Source organism: Sus scrofa, chromosome 13 (genome assembly GCF_000003025.6).
Source record: "Sus scrofa isolate TJ Tabasco breed Duroc chromosome 13, Sscrofa11.1, whole genome shotgun sequence".
NCBI lineage: Eukaryota > Metazoa > Chordata > Mammalia > Artiodactyla > Suidae > Sus > Sus scrofa.
The window spans coordinates 17,260,621-17,280,429 of NC_010455.5; positions in this window are offsets into that span (position 1 = coordinate 17,260,621).

The window sequence follows — 19,809 nt, forward strand, 5'->3', positions numbered from 1 at the left end:
GATTCCTCATTTCCAATTACTATACAAGGTGTTATCAGCTGGGTGTTGAGTTCACCAGATCTGGGTTCAAGTCCGATCTCTGTCTTTTATCAGCCATGTGTGGCAGCCAGTGTTCCACCAAGGGATAGAATCACTGTGGGTATTACTGGACATTATGGAAGAAGGGATTGGTAAGAACTAGGGCCGTATACAATTGTGGGAAAAGCTAGAGAAGTAAGGTCCAAGGAGAGGAGCTGGAGGATCAGAGAAAAGTTGCTAACCAGCCCTCCTGAAGCACTGGTGAGGCGGGGCGGGGGAGTGGAACCAGGCAGAGCCAGTTGCTGGGATGGGGCCTCATTGGAGGGCTGGTGAGAACGTCAGTGATGGCTGTTGCTGCAGTTGGTCATGGTACTGAGGCTGCTGTTGGTCAGCTGGGAAGGCACGAAAGAAGTGGACAGGGAGAAGAGTTAAGAGAAAGGCTTGAATCTTCTGGCGGCATCTCTGCTCCATCGCTCACTGCTACCCACCACAACATCAAAGAATAAAGGCTGATATTTCACTTCCGTCTTGCAAATCAGAAGCAAATGTCTCTTTAGTCAACTCTAGCCCAGGACTGTGCAAATACAGGTCTGGGAATACGGCGCCAGTTTAGCCAAGTGGAACCCACTCTCGGGACGTTTTTGGAGCCCGCGTGGGGCTGCGCTCTCGCGAGATCTGGCTCCCAGGTTCGCTAATATAGCCGGAGCCAAGACAGCACTGGGCTGGCCATGCCGAGCTTGCAGCTGTGGCTACTGGCTGCCCAGGAGGATTTGGGGACGTTCCTCCAAGCTAATGAAACCGTTTGTTAGGGATCCTCTCTGTCCCTCCCAGGCTCGCCAATGGCTGCCAAATTCCAGTTGCCCTCAGTGGAATGGAAAGAGGAATATAGACCAGCTGAGGAGGCCCAAGACCCAGCAAGTCCACCGGATGCACCCCGCAAACCTCTTTTGAGCACGAGGTGCTTTTTGGACATTTTGTCTATTGGTTCTGATATGCATCTGACGTGGAGGACTGTGTGTGCGTGTGTTGGAGTGTTTGTTTGGCACTCTGTATATGGCTCCTCACAGAGGATTTGTGACAGTTCTGTCTTCTGATGTGTGTGAGTGTGTATTCCATTTCTGTGATTGGTGTTTTTGTTGCCTTTTGTAAAGGGGAATTTCAAGTTCAATTCATTAGAAAGATTTCAGCTATGAAACTATGACTAAAGAGAAAGAAAGATGATTTAACAGTGTATGACAACAGTATTCTTTAGACTTTTGAGAAAATTGATTAAGATGAAACTCTTAAAATTTTAAACTTTTTTTTTTTGCATATGCAGTTAAAGAAAGCTAGCTTGATAAAATACTTTTTTCAGAATTCTGATCTTGAGAGAAAAAATGTGCCTCAGAGAAAACTTGAAGTTAACTCTTATCATATCCTTAAAATACAAACACAGCCCACTTTGCTTGAGACTTCAGCCTTGGGTTCATTAGCAGAACTTAGAGAAAATAGGTTTTGGTTTGTTTGTTTTTCTTGTCTTTTTTTTTTTTTTTTCTTGGCCACACCCAACACATGTGGAAGTTCCCTGGCCAGGGTTTGAACCTGAGCTACAGCAGCAACCCAAGCTGTTGCAGTGACAACACTGGATCCTTAACCTGCTGTGCCACAAGGAAACGCAGGGTTTGGGTTTATTAAACTCGCATCTTGTACCACATTAAAGAGAAATTGTGCTATGAGAAAAATGTATGTTTTCAGTGGTTATGGAATGTGTTAAGTTTGTCAATCAGAAAATGCTGGTATAACAGTTCAATTACTTGTTTCTTGGGTTTTTTTTTAAGTTTTTAAGGGTTAAAAATTGTGATATGTAAAAATAATAAGGGAAGCATTTCAATATGTAAAGCAAGTAGGATATGTGTTGGCGAGAAAAAGTCTAAACAATGGGAGATATTTTTGTTGAGAAAAAAAATGATAATAATTTTGTCCTACAGTTGGTTGTTTCTGGATAGAGAGAAAATTGGACAAATTAATATGGATACAAAAAGTGATAGGTGGTTTGTAAAAAAGGAGCTTTTGAAAATTGAAGTATTGCTGGTTTACAATGTTGTGTTAATTTCTGCTGCACAGCAAACCGATTCAGTTATACATATATAACACTCTTTTTATTTCATTTTTTTAAATGGGTGTACCCACAGCATAAGGAATTTCCCAGGCCAGATATCGAATTTGAGTCTCAGATGCCCCTATGCTGAAACTACGACAATGCCAGATCATTTAATCCACTGCACCAGGCCAGGGATTGAACTTGCGCCTCTGCAGCAGCCCAAAGCTGCTGTAGTCAGATTCTTAACCCACTATGCCACATACACCATTTTTCAAATAAACATTTTGCATACACTCTTTTTTAAATAAATATTTTCCATTATGGTTTACCACAGGACATTGAATATAGTTCTCTATGCTATACAGTAGGATCTTGTTGATTATCCCCTCCATTTATTATAGTTTACATCTGCTAACCCCAACCTCCCACTCTATCCCTCCTCCAAACCCCACACCCTTGGCAGCCACAGTCTGTTCTCTATGTTCATGAGACTGTTTCTGTTTCACAGATAGGTTCATTTATGTCATATTTAAATTCCATATATACGTGATATCATATGGTATTTGTCTTTCTCTTTCTACTTACTTCGCTTAGTATGATAATCTCTAGTTGAATCCATGTCGCTGTGAAAAGGAACTTTGAAAAAAGAATTTTGTATGTTGTCAGGAATGTTTAAAATTAAAATGAATTGAATTAGGTAAATGAATTTTGTTATTAACAGTAAACTGACTCAAGACTAAATTTGTTTTTTCTCTCTCTTAAGAAAACAAAGTCCTCCTGGAGTATTGAGCTGCTTTTGTTAACAGAAAATTCTAATAGAAAGTTATTGTTTTGCTTCTAACCATATTTTTGATCCTAATGCTCAGAATGAAAAAAATTATATAGTAAAGTTGTCATAAAATATAACTACTCATGATGTGCATTGCTGCTGAATTTAAATTTACTGCTTGAAGCATATGTACAATGTTTGTGTGACAGTTGAGTATAATTGATAAAATATATGGCCTACAAAATCTTTCGCATCAGCATACCTCAGTGCTTGTTTGTTATGTCTGATTAGCTTTCCCCTAATGTGAATGACTAGACAAATACATAAACAAAAAGTAGGCCTAGCACTGAGGGACGTGCGTGGACCCAAAGCCAGGCAACTGAGCCACTCTGGCAATGCTGGAAAAACATGTTGATTATCAGTGCTTTCTATGGAAAGATTTGTAATTAAAGGGGAAAATGATGGAAAATTTTTTCATATGTTGAGATATGGGGAAATCATTCTGGCTTATACATTATTGAATTTGAACTTTAGTCTAACCAAAACAACCTGTTTATGGCCTATTATATATACATTGTACATATGCTTTAACTGTTAAGAAAAAAATACATTTGTAGTACAAAAATGCATTTTGATTATCATCCTCTATGTAATATGCCTTCTAATTTTCAAATGTTTGATCACGTTCTAGGACAAAGCAATCAAAGAAAGAGGTAATATTTTAAAAATACAAAATACTCATGCTAAGATTGGAATTTGGGATTATTTCCAACACTGTGTCTGTTCCCTAGATTAGGCAGGAATGTGCTCCATTTCAACAGGAAGTAGTCAGAGTGGCTGTTGCCCTGTTCCCTCCAAGAGTTGGGGAAAATTGAAACAGACATGGAAACTAAAACCGAGTTCTTCTGCCAAATTTGATTAATCTCTCTATCCGAAATTTTATTCCCTTTCTTTTTCTGCACCTGTCCATCCTCTGGATTGAGGAACATGGAAGAAAAGGGGGGATTAAAATGGAGCGAGCTCTATGGTCCCTCTCCTGCCACTACCATGTCCTCTACCTGCCTTTTGTCTATGAGAAAACTTTAGTCAAAAAACAAGTTTAATCAGAGAAGTGAGAAATGCATGGAAAAGCAGTCAGAAAAGACTAACAATAGTTTGTTAGTCATTAAGCAAAGTCAAGGACCTTTAGTTCCTTCTCAAGAATAGATCATATTCTGAGCCATATCCTATGAGCTCTCTTGTCAATACCGAAACCCCCACCAGGTAGAAGTTAAGAACTGGCCTCAGTGGAACAAATAAATAAATAAATAAATAAATAAATGTAAAAAAAAAAAAAAAAAACTGGCCTCAGAGAAATGGGAGTTCCAATCCAGTTAAATTGAAGATTAACTGTACCTAAAACAATCAAGATGATACTGGTCAGATCATTGCATGGACCAATTTCAAGAAGACTGTCAGAGCTGACTGCTGTTTCTGCATGTAGCCCCCTCCCTCCCATATAATAGCTCTTCCCCACTGGTCATCAGTGGTAGGGAGTTGGCCTTTGGATAGGAGTTCTTTCCCACCCCCAGCCTTATTGCTGGTGTTCGAAATGTAGCAAACTTTCCTTTCTGCCAACCTTGCCTTAGATTTGCTTTAGAGCAGCAAGCAGCTGGACCTACTTTTAGTAACAATATGACCTCGGACAAAGACATCGCCCCTGTTTTAGTTCTCTCATCCATGAAAAGGGGGAAATTTATTCTCTTCCTTCCTTTCTCCTGGGAGGAATGGGAATAGACCCAAGAGAGGACTTTGTGAGACCTGAGAGCCTTTTGGGAGGAAAATGCTCTCACAATGGAAGGTAATCTGCACCTTTATGATGGCATGTCTTCTCCGCAATGAGAAATACTTCCTTTAAAGAACCACTGGCTGTAGTTTATCACAGAGCTGGGGTTTTTCAGGTCATTTCTCCCTCCCAGTATCAGGCACTGATCAGCAAATAGGTTTATGAAGAGGGACTGCTTGCCTGCTACTGTTCATAATTTCCCATGCAGGAGCAGCAGCCAGAAGTGACAGCCAAGCCTCCCAGGAGAATTGCTGAATTTGCCAAGGAGCTAAAATGCACCTCATAGTTTATGGATTAAACCATTATGCTTACTGCTGTCACCATCTCCATTTACAGAGCAGCTGGATGTCAAGATCTTCCCCAGGATCTTGCGGGGTGTAGCCCTTAGCAGCCCCTCCTCTCTCCTTCCTTCCCCTCCACGAACAGCGTAACCACCACCAACCCACACTCCTGTAGAGTCATGGAACATTAACAGTGGTGCAATCATTCTAACCCCGTTATCTTTCCAATGCAGATACTGGAGTCTGGAGATATGAAAACCTCCATCAAGGTCACAGGGTAGGTAAAGGCAAGGACAACAGTTGGTCCTAGGATCCCTCAGTGCATGTTTTCCCCTCGACACCACCAGAAAAATGACCCGTGTTATTGAGTCTGGTCTCCCATCCCCGCCTCATTTATGCTCACAACCTGAATCAACACAGGAACTCAGAGCTGCATGAAAGACCAAGTCTTCAAATGCACCTGGCTGATCCAAGAGAAAGGCTGCCTTTCAGTGATTGATTATTTAGTTACGGCTTCCTGTTGCTTGGCAAAATCCATCATAATTGTGTTCTCTTCAGCCTCCCCTTTTCCATGGAGTCAAGGTGAATGTACAGAACTGCTATAGCTCTTTCCTCATGAAATATGCCCTTGGGCTGCAAGTTTCAAATTATATGCTTTGGTGAGGTGTTCTTTGTTGGAGAAAAATTAAAATAAACTGGAGGAAATAAGGGCCATGTGTGACCCCAAACATTTCTTCCCAGGTGGCCTCTCCCATGAGAGTGTTTTGGGCATTGACCTGGGGTCTACTTCGCAGTAACCCTACTCACCACCAGTGACCCTTTTTTCCTAACATCTGTCTTGTATTCAGTGGGGCCTAGCCTTTCACCTCAAAATGCACAGGCCTGTGAAACTTCAAGGCGAAGAGAAGAAATATGTCATGTCTTGCTTTACTCACAGCTTCTCTTCTGGGTTCCTCTATCCTGCTCTTCCTCATCTGCCTCTCAGCCTCCTCCTGCTCCCTTACCCCCTCCCTATCTGGCACTAATGCCCAGCACTGTGACTGAGATTCACCTTAAACATCCTTTTATTCAAGCAGATGAGACATAGCGACTGTTTTCTGTATTAGGTGCAAATGGGTATTCAAGGGCAAGGAAAACAGATGTGGTCGGTCACCATAACCCCTGTCTGTGCCTGAGTTTCCTTGTCTATAAAATAGGGATAGGTGATAATAGTATCAATCCAGTCACTGTGAGGATCAAATGAGTTAATTTGATCTTAAAAGAGGCCCTTAAAAGAGTCCCTAGCACAAAAAAAAACCATCTAACAGATGTTAGCTTATATGATTGTCCTGATTGTTATCTAGAACAAGATGTTTATCAAGGAATCACAAAAGCAAAGGTAAAATTCTAAATGGTTCTCTGAAGGAGAGAACCTAGGAGGTTCTCTAGGAGGGTGCTGCCAGGATGGTGTCTGCAGAGGGTGCAAGCCACTCAGGGGGCTCAGAGAAGACTATCTGGAGGAAGTGAGCTGTGAGCTGTGATCTGAAGGAAGAGTAAAAAGCAGTCGGCACAGAAAGAAGAAGAAACTTTTTAGACAGTGCAAAGGTCCTGAGGCAGGAAATTACATGATGAGTTCAAAGGTCTCCAAGAAGGTATGTGGGGCTACTACAGAGACAGCATGATGCAAAATGAGATGAGGAAGTCAGGTAGGAGGGTCAGAGTAAGCACAGCCTCCTGGTGCATTTTAAGGAGTTTTCTTTATCCAGGAACACTAGGAAGCCACTGAAAGATTTTAGGGACAGTATGACCTGATCAGATGTGCATGCAGTGGTGACCTGATCAGATGTGCATGTTAGAGAAAAAACAGTCTGTTCCTAACCTTTTCCAGCTTTGCTCTTAGAAGCCCTCCCGGCTACAACTTCTCCTTGCCCAAGGCACTGCACCATTTCAGAAATGGGTGGGGAGGCACCGCTCTCATAGACACTCACATGGACCCAGGATTGTGCAGTATCCACTCTGCACATCACAGGCAGTGGCCTTCCATCTGCTCCTTGGATTGAATTTCTCCCCAGAGCTCCAGTTACACCTTGTAGTCATCAGGCCATGGTGGGAAACACAATCCAGCACCTGTGGATTGTGAAGGAGCTTCTAACAGGGTTGCAGGCAGGTTTAAGGAGCCTGTATGTGATGCTGTGGCCCCAGAGACCAGCAGCGACAGGGGAACATCACACCCGCCTCACTCTCAGGGCTCTGACACCCCTTGAGAAATGCTGCCTTCACCCTACCTTTGCACTTTCCTCATTCTCCTCCTCCCTACTAAGAGTCAGCATTTGGATCTCTTTTCATGAGGTCAAGATTCTGATACCCCACTGTATCCTTTCATTCTTCAGTGTTAATTCTCAGATCTGAATCATGCAGCTCAAACGAAAACTTATTTCAAGCTGTGCCTTCTTGGAGACTCAGAATAAAAGTTCTTTTATCTCAAGTGCCTAGTTCCCATAAATCAAAATCAGCTTGGCTTTCAGACTGTTGTTACAGCCATGGATGCTCGAAGCCCTTAAAAGTCAAAGATAACAATGATATCTTTGTTCTATGCCATGTCCAGCCTCCTCCTAAAGCAAAGAATACTATCGATTTGGATGGGGGATGAGAGGAAGGATAACTAGAAGCATCTGGGGATTCCTAACATGAAAATATGTCTATTTAAAAACATGGTCTTGCTCTGTTCACAATCTGAAAGGTTCTGCTTAAAGGAGGGGCTGTGGTCACACTGACTCCCTGCCCAGGAGTGTGTTTACTTCTTAAGAAGGATGATAGAAATTATCCTGTTTAAGCTTTTTAAGGTACAGTTCACTCTAGTCATGCTCCTAAAGAGGAATTGTCAACCATCACTTTGGCTCAATTGGAATGTCCCTGGAACTTCTCAGCAAAAGTTTTACAAGTAACGTCTTAAATTACTTAGACCTAAAGCCCTCCAAGGTGTTTAAATGTTTATTTTGTGGGGACTGACTTTTCTAGTATGCTGGGAATGTGTGATGCAGATGGCCTCAAAGTTAGTCAGAGACATTCAGCAAGGGAATAATTCAGCTAGTTACCCTTAACCCTGCCACCGAGGACAGGGTAGCCACCTTCTGATTCGTAAAAGGAAATGAATCCTATTCACTGGATGTAGAGAACAAGGAAGAAAGAACTAAAATCGCTCACCCCATTCAACTGTATTTTCCACTCCTGGCCAAAGGGGAGGGAGTCTCACAGTTTGGGTCAGATGGAGGAGTAGGCCTTGGGAACAAACTTAATAAACCTTCTTGGGCAATGGCCACAGTGTTGGCCCACTTAGGAGGTTACTTTAGTAATTCGTAGTTCACAAAAGTTTCACACTTGTCCATTTCCCCCAAGGCTGTTGTAATGGAATGAGAGACTTATTTCTCATTGACTAATTAGCTCCTAAAACCCACTCTTTAGAAGGAGATGCCTAATTATTATTGGCTCAACTGCCTTTTCTTATTCAGGGAGACAAAGTTTAATAACTCCAGGAATTAGAAGTCTGTCAGGCTTTCTCTTCAATGTCTGGGGGGCTTTTGTGTGTGGAAGGAAACATACACTAGTATTTGTATTTTGTTTAGTGCTCAATTCATTCGATTCATATACCTAATAAAGGACGTTTTGAAAGCCTTTTATTCTTAAGCATTTAGTCATTGATTACATGTTTGATTAATTCAGTTCCCTCACACAATTTAAACAGCAATTACTGATGGAGTTTGGCTGATTCTTTTAAAAGCTTTCAATGCCCTTAAAGAACAGACAAAAGAAACATAGTACAATGATTTCAAAAACTATTTAAAACTCTTTGACCAAAAACCCCCAAACAAAACAAAACACCCAAAGTGCTAAAATCAGGAACTTAATCTTTTTCCCAAAAAATGCTTATCCTTTTCAGGGGTTTCAAACTCCACAGCTTACTAGGGCTTCGGTAATCCTAACAGAGACCATTTTAAAAATATCCTAGAGTTTTAAGTGATTCTACTGGACCCAGAAAGAAATGAAATTCATCTCAAAAATGCCTAGAAGGCAGGTGCTAGATTGATGACCTGGTGACTTTTGCCCAGAACATGGGATTTGGTCTGGCAGTCCTCTGATGACCAAGCTAAATATATATTTTGTCAGAGTTTTCACTTATGGGACACTTATACCCATGTCTTTCATTTCTGAGGTGAGGAGTCCCTCCCAAGATGAATTTCTTTAAGTTTCGACTTACATGTCAACCATTCTTGTTGTCCTGGCATTACAAAATATTGACCTGGTTTATTGGCAATATTAAAAATAATATGTATTTCAACCACTTTGGAAAATCATTTAGGGTCTCTTATAGAGTTAAACCCACAGCTACACTGTGACTCAGAAATTCCACTCTTAAGTATTCACCCAAGAAAATAAAAACATGCTTACAAAAAGATTTGTTACAAAAATCCATAATAGTTTTTTTTATTTCACTTGTTCTTTTTTTATAATGATTTTTATTTTTTCCATTATAGCTGATTTACAGTGTTCTGTCTATGTTCTGCTGCATAGCGAGGTGACCCAGTCACATATACATGTATGCATTCTTTTTTCTCACATTATCATGCTCCATCACAAGTGACCAGGCATAGTTCCCAGTGCTATACAGCAGGATTATGTTGCTTATCCATTCCAAAGGCAATAGTTTGCATCTATTAACCCCAAATTCCCACTCCATCCCCCTCCCTCTTGGCAACCACAAGTCTATTCTCCATGATTTTTTTTTTCCCGTGGAAAGGTTCATTTGTGCCCTATATTAGATTCCAGATATAAGTGAAATCATATGGTATTTGTCTTTCTCCATCTGACTTACTTCATTTAGTATGAGAGTCTCTAGTTCCATCCATGTTGCTGCAAATGACATTATTTTGTTCTTTTTTCTGATCAAGTAGTATTCTATTTCGTATATGTACCACTTCTTAATCCAATCATCTGTCAATTGAGATTTAGGTTGTTCCTATGTCTTGGCTATTGTGAATAGTGCTGCAATGAACATGCAGATGCATGTATCTTTTTCAAGGAAAGTTTTGTCTGGATATATGCCCAAGAGTGGGATTGCTGGGTCATATGGTAGTTCTATGTATAGTTTTCTAAGGTACCTCCACACCATTTTCCATAGTGGTTGTACCAATTTACATTCCCACCAACAGTGTAGGAGGGTTCCCTTTTCTCTACACCCTCCCCAGCATTTGTTATTTGTGGACTTATTAATGATGGCCATTCTGTCTGGTGTGAGGTGGTACCTCAGAGTAGTTTTGATTTGCATTTCTCTAATAATCAATGATGCTGAGGCATTTTTTTCATGTGCTCGTTGGCCACTTGTAGATCTTTTTGGGAGGAATGTCTATTCAGGTCTTTTTGCCCAATTTTCAATTGGGTTTTTGGCTATGAAAAAGTCTGTAACAGTTTTATTCATGATAACCCCAAACGAAACATTATGCATCAATAAGAAAATGGAATAACAATTTGTGGCATATTCATACAATAAAATACTACTCAGCAATTAGAAAGAATAAACTGTGATATGTACCAGGATAGATTAATCCCCAAATATTATGTTGAGAGAAAGAAGCCAGGCATGAGAGTAAATACTGTACAGTTCCATTTATACAAAATTCAAGAGTGGGCAAAACTATCTATGGTGATAAAAACAAGAACAGTGTGGAGTGGGAATAGACTGGAAGGAGGTATGAGGGAAACTTGGGCTGATGCAGCGTTTTATATCCTGATTGGTGTATTGGTTTCATTGGTTACATTTGTCTACTCATCCAACTATATATACTTAAGTCCTATTCATTTCCTCGTACATGCATTAAACATGAATCATACAAAAATATATGCTCCTCAGAAATATATGTGTAGTCTATATATATAAAACATATATAGTACAGACACACACAAAAGCAACAAAATGTCTGGAAATACTGAAAATGACTAAGGCAGCAAGGACTTGAAGGGAACAAAATCCAAGAAGAAAGGGTAACTCAGAGAGTTAAATTTGGTTTCATTTGTCCTTCTGAGGCATTTGCTGGTTTAAGAATGGAGAAAATCTGAGAAGCAGAGTTTGGGGCAGTGGGGTGGAGATGGGGCACAGCCTAAAATGGGAGAGGAATTTGGGTTCAGGGCCCAAACTCCCTGTTAGGGGGAAACCTTGGTAAACAGGTGTAAGTTACGGTTGGGACTTCCCAAAGGGTTACACTCAGAGTCAGTTAAACCCAAAACAGATTGGCCCACCAGATTGAAGCCCAGGTTCAAATCAACTCAATCCTCAACTAGACTAAAGGAATCTTTCTCTATCCCAGTTGCCTGACAAAAGCAGACACGAACCCTTCTAATCAAAAATAACATAGTCCATAGCCTTAAACTATGGTTAAAACTCTATGTAAATAATGTCTATCTTTCAATATAAAATAGCCAGACATGCTAAAATACAAGAACTAATCAAAAGTCAAAAGAATATGTGTACAAAAAAAACCCCACAGAAGATCCAGGTATTGAAGTTATAAGACATGACATTAAAATAAATGTGATTAATATATCCAAAAAAATCAAATATGATAGAGAATTTCAGTAAAAAGCCAGAAACCATAAAGGAAGAACCAAATGGAAAAGAACTGATATATTCAATAACAAATTAAGGCACAATCCATGCTGTACAGTAGAAAATTGAAAGAACACTGTAAACCAGCTATAATGGAAAAAAAAAATCATTATATAAACAAAAAAAATTTTAAGGGCACAATAGATTAGTTTACTGGTATTTTATTAAAATATAAAACTGTTAAAATAAGTAGGATCAGCTTAAAGTTGCTTTATCTGAGAAACGAGTGAGTTTGTGGTTAGCTATCCTTTTCAAGCTGTTGGCCAATTTATAATTTTGTAATACATGCTTGGGTTCTATTTTTAAATAGTTAATGTGCATGACTACTGTATTATCTACTGGGCTCTTCTACTTGGTTAACATATGAAACCACTAATACTGATCAATTTTTCCTGTTTGGGGGTACTGACATTGCCTTTTCCATTCTTTTTTGGCTTAATGACAAATTTTGTTCATTTCTTCTTGTTTCTACAGAAAACAATACATATCTATGCTCTTAGATAATCTCAAGTATAGAAAACATCCATATAAATCCGTATGTCGTGATTCATTTAAAATCAATAAAAATGAAACATAAATGTATATTCATCTTTTTTTTTTTTTTTCTTTTTTGGCCACCTTGCAGTATATGGCATTCTTGGGCCAGGGATCAGATCCAAGCCCCAAATGTGAACTAAGCTGCAACTGTGACCTAAGCTGCAGCTGTAGCATGCCAGATCTTTAACACACTGTGCTGGGCTGGGGATAGAACCTGCATCCCAGTGCTCTCAAGGCACTGCTAATCCCATTGCTCCACAGGGGAAACTCCTATTCATCCTTCTTTTGTATTATATGTTCCTTTTTGTGTACTTTAGGTTAAATTTCTCTTTTATCATGTCCAAAAGTCATGGCTTCCTACAAGTCTGACTGGTTTCAGTTGGCTATTAATATTACTTTTATTGTAATTGATAATAATAATAGGTATGCCTGTTTAAATCACCTCTTTTAATTCTTTTCTCTGATGTTCTTAGAAACTTTCTTGTTCTTTGTAACCAAACTTTGTAACTTTGTTCCAGAGTTATCCTTATTTTCTCTTACTCTAAGACAGTGGTTTTCAGCCAGGAGTGAGTTTGTCCCCCAAGAGACATTTGACAGTGTCTGGAGACATCTTTGGCTGACATAGCTAAGTGGGAGCACATCTGGCGGGGAGGTGAGGAGAAAGTGGAAGGGTGGCAGTGGTGCTGCTGGCATCTAGAGGACAGATGTCAGGGACACTGCTGAACATCCTATAATATGTAGGACTGCCCCCACAAGTTGACATTTGACCGTTTGTGGTCAAATGTCAATGGTGTGGAGGTTAAGAAACCCTGACTAAGACATAATCAAATAACCTGGAAAGGTTCTCTGGAAGGTGTAAGAGTTTTAGAGCTGCTACGGATGAATATGCTACTGCCACTGTTACTAGGCTGATAAAAATTTTTAAGGTCAAGATCAAATTATAATCTACAAGTTATCTCACCATATTGTACCTTTCTTATAATATGTAGTTTTATCAGCCATCAAGACTTTCTCCTACATTGGCAGAAATAGTCTTGTGATCAAGAGGGACCCATTTGAAGTAGACTTTATGTAACAGATCTTAAGATTCACACAATGACAATCTTTGCCATTCTTTTCTCATGCTTCAAGGAAAAATAATTGCAAAGAGAACTTGAAAAACTTTGAGAAAACTCAACATAATCTTTCTACGGATTAATCATACTGCCAGAAAACAGGTTTTCTTGGTTGGCAGACAACACTTTGGATGTTACTTAAAGAAAATGGCACATATTAACAAATTTCTACCTTTCAGATTCTGATAAAAAAAAAAATATGGCATTTCCCAGCCTTTTAAAAGACATTCCTAACTGGAGAATAAGAAAAGTTGAAACTTAATTTGTGGTACAATAATCTTTTAAACCAAGCCATTAAACTCAATTTCCACCCTAAATAAATTTGCCTGACTTTCTCGATGTCCACAAATACACATATTCACATGTGCAAACGTCCCTCCCCCATCTCAACACCTCCCCCCCGGGGGGGGGACACACACATACACACACACACAAATTTCACTTGCTCTCCAGTCTTTAAAGTTTTTGAGTCAAACATTCTATAGACCATGCATGTTTCTGGTCTTCCCCATTTAAAGGGGAAGCAATGAACCCAGTCAGATTCAGATTCACTATTGAAAACTTACTTCAAACCAACTGACTTGGTAACTAAGACACTGTTACAGTCTGGTGCTCTCCACTGAAAAGATGAGTGGACAGAATAAACCCCTTGTGGGCATTGGTATTGTTCCTTTAGGCAGCAGGTTACAACTTCAAGTGTGAAGTCTGTATTCTTTTACTCAGATTTTCATCTTTTTATTAGAAAACTGAAACCAGTCTTCATCAGTGCTGCATTTTCAGCATATGAGATGGAGAAAACAACAGCCACAGATCAGGCAACCTCCAAAGATAAACATGACATCCATATTCACTTACCACTCCAGGACCAGAATGAGTTTTAAAAATTATAGCCGCAGAATGGTAAAAAATATTAAGGGCAGGAAACAAATTTAAGCTACTCTTTGTCGATTATATATCATGCCAGTGTGTACTCAGTCATGGTTGTTTGTACAGAAAACAACCTCAATTCAAAGTGTGAGTTAGGTGTTAGGTAATTAGGATGGGTGCAATGAATTTTAGAAGGTCATCACTCCAACTAGAAAGGAGAGCAAAACCATTTGTAAAGTCATTACATATGTGCCTTGAAGGAAGATGTCAAAGTGTTAGAGACAGAGAGAATGAATCTCATTGAATCCTTACAACAGCTGTGTAAGGTAAGTTTCAGCATCCAAATTTTAAAGATGAGAAAATTGATACTGAGTTAGGATAACTTGGCTAAGAGTTTAAATTCAAACATACACACTCTGACTCTAAAGCCCTGATTCTCTTACTGTGTCAGGGAGTCCACAGTAGAACTCACAGTTGAGAAATCAGGATGAGGAGAAGTATATATTCTGGAAAAAATGTGTGTACATTGATCTTGATTTAAACACGTGAAACAGGCACAAGAATCTGAGCTGATAAGAGAATACTTCCAAATGGAAAAAAGTTGAGTGAATACCACCTCCCTTTATTTACATAATTGAATTTTGAATATTAGATTTAATAAAAATGAATAGAGTAAAATACTAGGTTTCATATGGAATTGATGACAGACCTTATGTTGTAGAGATAATATAACTGCATAGAAATTGGAGTAGTTCATAATTTTAATTAAATAGTTTTCATAAAAGCTCTAGAAATCCAAATACAATAGTGACATTTGTCAAAAAAGACACTTTCAGTGTGAGATTTTTAGTAATGGATAGCATATGTCTATGCCAACATTTTCCACATTGTGCTCCATGGATGATCACTCTTAAAATAGGACTCCAGGATTCAAATCATTTGGATAAAGACTTGTTGAACAACACAGAGAATTTCTTTTTGGCATGTATATAAATATAAATCTCTAAAAAGGAGGCAGAGTAGGGCAGGATATTCAAACTTCCTTGTCTGTTGGATGCTGGTTTCACAGAGCACATATCAGGGCATGTTTTCCATAAGGAAGAATTTGGGAAATGCTTTGTCTATATGCAATTATTGACTAAGAAAAAAGTTTGGCAGGAGTGAAGAATATAAAAGTTGAGGAGAACATTGCATTGCTCAATAACCTTCATAAGACATCATGTCTTACTTTATTCTTTCACCTTTGGGCCTGAGAGGACCTGGGTACTCCCCAACAGGCATTAACAGGAGAGTCCCATTGTCTTCAGTGGCTATAACTCAACGTCTTTGACCTTCATTAGAATGAAGGTGTCCAAACTTGGGACTATTGACCTCATAATTATATATGGCTTAATGTTTCCTTTTCCCCTCAAATTAAAGTAGGAGGCCATTTCTTCTACCTGATTTCATTTTAACAACTTCCTATTGATCTTTGGGGAGATATGAGGAAATCATGGGGAAAAGATTTTGAAGCTCAGTTGGCGTGAATGTAGATTTAAATCTTTTTATCATGATGGATTTGAGGCATGTTTTATGCATTTGATTTTCGTTCATAGACTGCCCCCATAGTGTCCAATAAATGATTTGGGGTAACTTTTAAGCGGACAGATATAAAAGTTGCGAGGAAGTGCCTGAAGAGGTATGAAAAGATAGAATTTCACCTTCAGATTCCCTTACTCTCATCATAACCTCGAAGGGATTCTTTGTCTTCTGTAACCAGTTTTGATAGTTCTCAGGGAGCAGTTGGAAATTGTTTTCTTACACAGCAAGAGAATGAGTCAGATTTCAGAGCAGAAGTGTCCATACAATTGGGATGCGGGCCGTGAAGCCTCAGAGAAATGCTGCTTCCTGGAAATTCAGTCATGTCATTTAGCATGTTGATGCTGATTATGGAAAAGAAGCCAATGGGTAAGAGAATTCACACTGATTGAGCACCTACTGGGTACTAGGCTCACTATGCCAACTGCCTTCCCAAGATTAGACTTTTAATCCACATCACAAGCCTGCAAAGTAGATATCATTGACCTCATTCCAGACCAAAAGGCAAAATAATGACAAGTTATAAAGCTGGGAGTAGCAGATCCCAACCCCTAAATTGTTTAATTGTAAAGTCCACGTTCTAATTAGAGGTTGGGATTAACATATACATACTACTATTTATAAAGGATATAATCAACAAGGACTTACTGTATAGCACAGGGAATATACTCATTTTTTTTTTTTTGTCTTTTTGCCATTTCTTGGGCCGCTCCCGCAGCATATGGAGGTTCCCAGGCTAGGGGTCGAATCGGAGCTGTAGCCACCAGCCTACACCACAGCCACAGCAATGCCAGATCCGAGCCACATCTGCACCTTATGCCACAGCTCATGGCAATGCCGGATCCTTAACCCACTGAGCAAGGCCAGGGATCGAACCTGAAACCTCATGGTTCCTAGTCGGATTCGTTAACCACTGAACCACGATGGGAACTCCTATACTCAATATTTTGTAATAACCTATAATGGAAAAGAATCTGAATATATATCATTTAATCACTTTGCTTTACACCTGAAACTAACACAGCATTGTGGGAATCCACTATTTTTATTATTAAAAATAATAATAAAATATAAAGTCTATGTACTTCTGATATAAAGTACTGCCTTCGGTGAAAGTTTGGCCTTAACCTTTGGGGTTTTTTTCATATAATATTTATGATAAGGCCAAGAACTAATTGAGCAGCCCACCCTTTTCTGGAGGCCGTAAGGAGAGTCATGACTTGAAAATAAAACTAATCATTTAAGAAAGAAACATGTCAAAATTCATTAACTTCACCTCAGCTTGGGTGCCCATCAAAAGCAGAATCCAGGGCCTAAATGCTTAGTGAGTTCTTCAGTGAGTGTGTCACATGCCAAGACATTGTGGATTCAGAGATCAAATTAAATGGCCCCCAGCCTCAAATGTTCACAGTACTATGGGATCACACAGGCAAGTCTCCTTTTCCTACAAAACAGGAGTAGAGTGTAATTTAAAGGCAAATGGGTTTGATTTTTTTCCCCTTTTTGATTGACATAGTAATAAGCACAAATGTAAGGTACAAAGCTTGGTAAACTTTCACATCTGTTTACACATGTGTAACCATCACTTAAGTTGAGACATAGGTCCTTTCCAATACCCCAGAAGGTTTCCTTATACCCCTCCCAATCAGCACCATTCCCCAAAGTAAACACTAGTCTTATTTCTAGCACATAGATTAATTTTGCTTATTTTTGAACTTCATGTAAAGGAGTCACACAGTACATGGTCTTTTGAATCTGGCTGAATTTACTCAACATTGCATTAGTGAGGGTCATCCATATCGTTGTGTATAACAGTTGTTTATCCTTTCCCGTTGCCGGGTAGTGTGTAAACGCAGCACAATTTATTTATCCATTATACTGCGAACAGGCATTTGGGTTGTTTCCCATTTTGGCTATTAAGAATAAAGATGATATGAATAGTCTTATACATGTCTTTTAGTGGCATTTGTTAGGCTTTAATTCACCTCCAGGCAGTCTTCCAAAAACATCTGTACACAGTTATTTAACCATGTGGACTCCTACATGCAATGGAGGAGACTTCCCATCGTTCCACATCCTCACCAACATTTGGTATGGTGAGTCCTTTTAACTTTAGCCATTCTAATGGGGAGGTAGAGTAGCTTTTGTGGTTTAAATTTCCATTTACCAGTGGTCTAATTATGTTAAACACCTTTTCATAAGCTTATTGGCTATTTGGAGTTCCTTTCCTGTGGAGGACCTGCGGAAATTTTTAAAAATGAGTTTGATGCTTGTGATGAGCCAACTTATCTCCAACTTCATGTTGCAGAAGATTTACTCAAAGTCTGTTTTCTTCTCTACAGCTCTTCCCCTCCCTCCATCCTCCCCCCTGCCCCCCTCTACACACAAGCTCGCTCTCCCCACCCACCATGAAAACCTTATCTCAGCTAGAGATGGGAAACAATATTTTAGGCTCAACAGGAAAACCCAATTTCATTTAGAAAACTGAAATAGATGATGACACTTCACAAGGGTTCATCTCTGGCTACTTGTTTTCTGCTTAATGCCTGTTTCACATCTTTATTACAGATCTGTGATTTACCATTCTAACATAAAAGAACCAAGTGTATGCTCTCTCTCCCAGTGCACCAGAAATATGGCATTACATATATTTAAAAAACCTAAATCACTGTGAGCCCTGCAAAAAATACCCCAAGTATTGATTTAAACATGTCTTCTTGCAACATGCCCCCCTGCACACTGTGGGAAACATAAAGCAACCCATAAATATTGTGGAAGGGCCACTCATTTTCTATTTTGCTGTCACCCTCAGCCACAGAACCATTCCTCCCTGGGTGCTCCCAAGATTTGAAATCAACAGGCAGGGTGGCTGAGAGCAGAAAGCTCTGGTTTAAGATTGCTGCAGGCCTTCTGCTGACAGTGCTGCCTGATCTCCCTTTAGGCTATTTGTGAAAGTAATAAAAAGCACTGATTTCTTCCACGATGGAGAGTTCAAAGAATTTCTACATTAATTCATTAATTCCACAGTAGCCTTCTGAGGTAAGAGTTTGCTATCCCAGTTTCTGAGCAGGAATTTAGGACCTGGGGTATATGTGTGTTCCAGGTCATGAAGAAAAACAAAAAACAGAATGAAGAGAAGCTGCTTGAAATCCTTTTCCATCACTGACCTATGGAGCCAAAAGGAGCCATCTAATAGAAACCGTTATCTTCAGGTGAAGAAGCTCAGACCCAGTGGTCTTGTGGGTGCTGCCCAAAGTCACACAGAGAAGGAGTTGGGGTTCCCACCCAAGATCAAGTGAAAACTTCATGACTGTAAAGGGCAAGACCCAGGTTTTCTGACTTTCAATCCAACAATCCAAGAGATTCAACAACAATAACATCCAAGTAAAGGGAGCCTTAGGAAGAAAAGATGAATTATTATCATCCTCAAGATTCCAAGGTAATGAAACCAAAGTTTAGCTCAAGATTTTGGAGGGACTTTTGCCTCTGGTGGGTCAATTAGGAATTAGCAGTGGATCAGAAATCAGATCTGACTGGTGCCAAAGTCTTCGCTGAACCACCACCTCCCTGCTGTAGGTAAATGTTTGAAGTACTCTATAATGCTCTAAGAAAGTACTCTGGAATTCTAAACAAGTGGTTTAAGGTGGAGTGGGAAAGCCTTTTTCTTTTCATTTCATACCCTTTTTTTACTGTTGGAATACTTGTTAACCATTATGCACATATTATTGTAATTGTTTTTTTTTTTTAAGAAGAAGTAGTTGACGTATTTTCAGGATTGTCCTGAACTATAAAATGTCATTTAATTAAAATAAAAAGAAAAAAAACTAAATTATTCTCCCTGCTTAAATTTTTTGTCCCCATTAGAGCATTATTTTATCTTCTTTATACCCAGACTCTCCTCACCCCATTTTCTCTGACTGTATTTTTTCATATATCCTGTGGGTTTGTTACTTGACAATAATAGCTAAAAATATGCCTGCTTCTGCCCACTCCCAATTTATTATTTTTGTGAGCTGTCGCTCCATACAGTCTCTCCTTATTATGAAGAATTTGCATGGCGCTTTAAGAGACACTTATTGATCACCTGCTGTATACCAAGCAC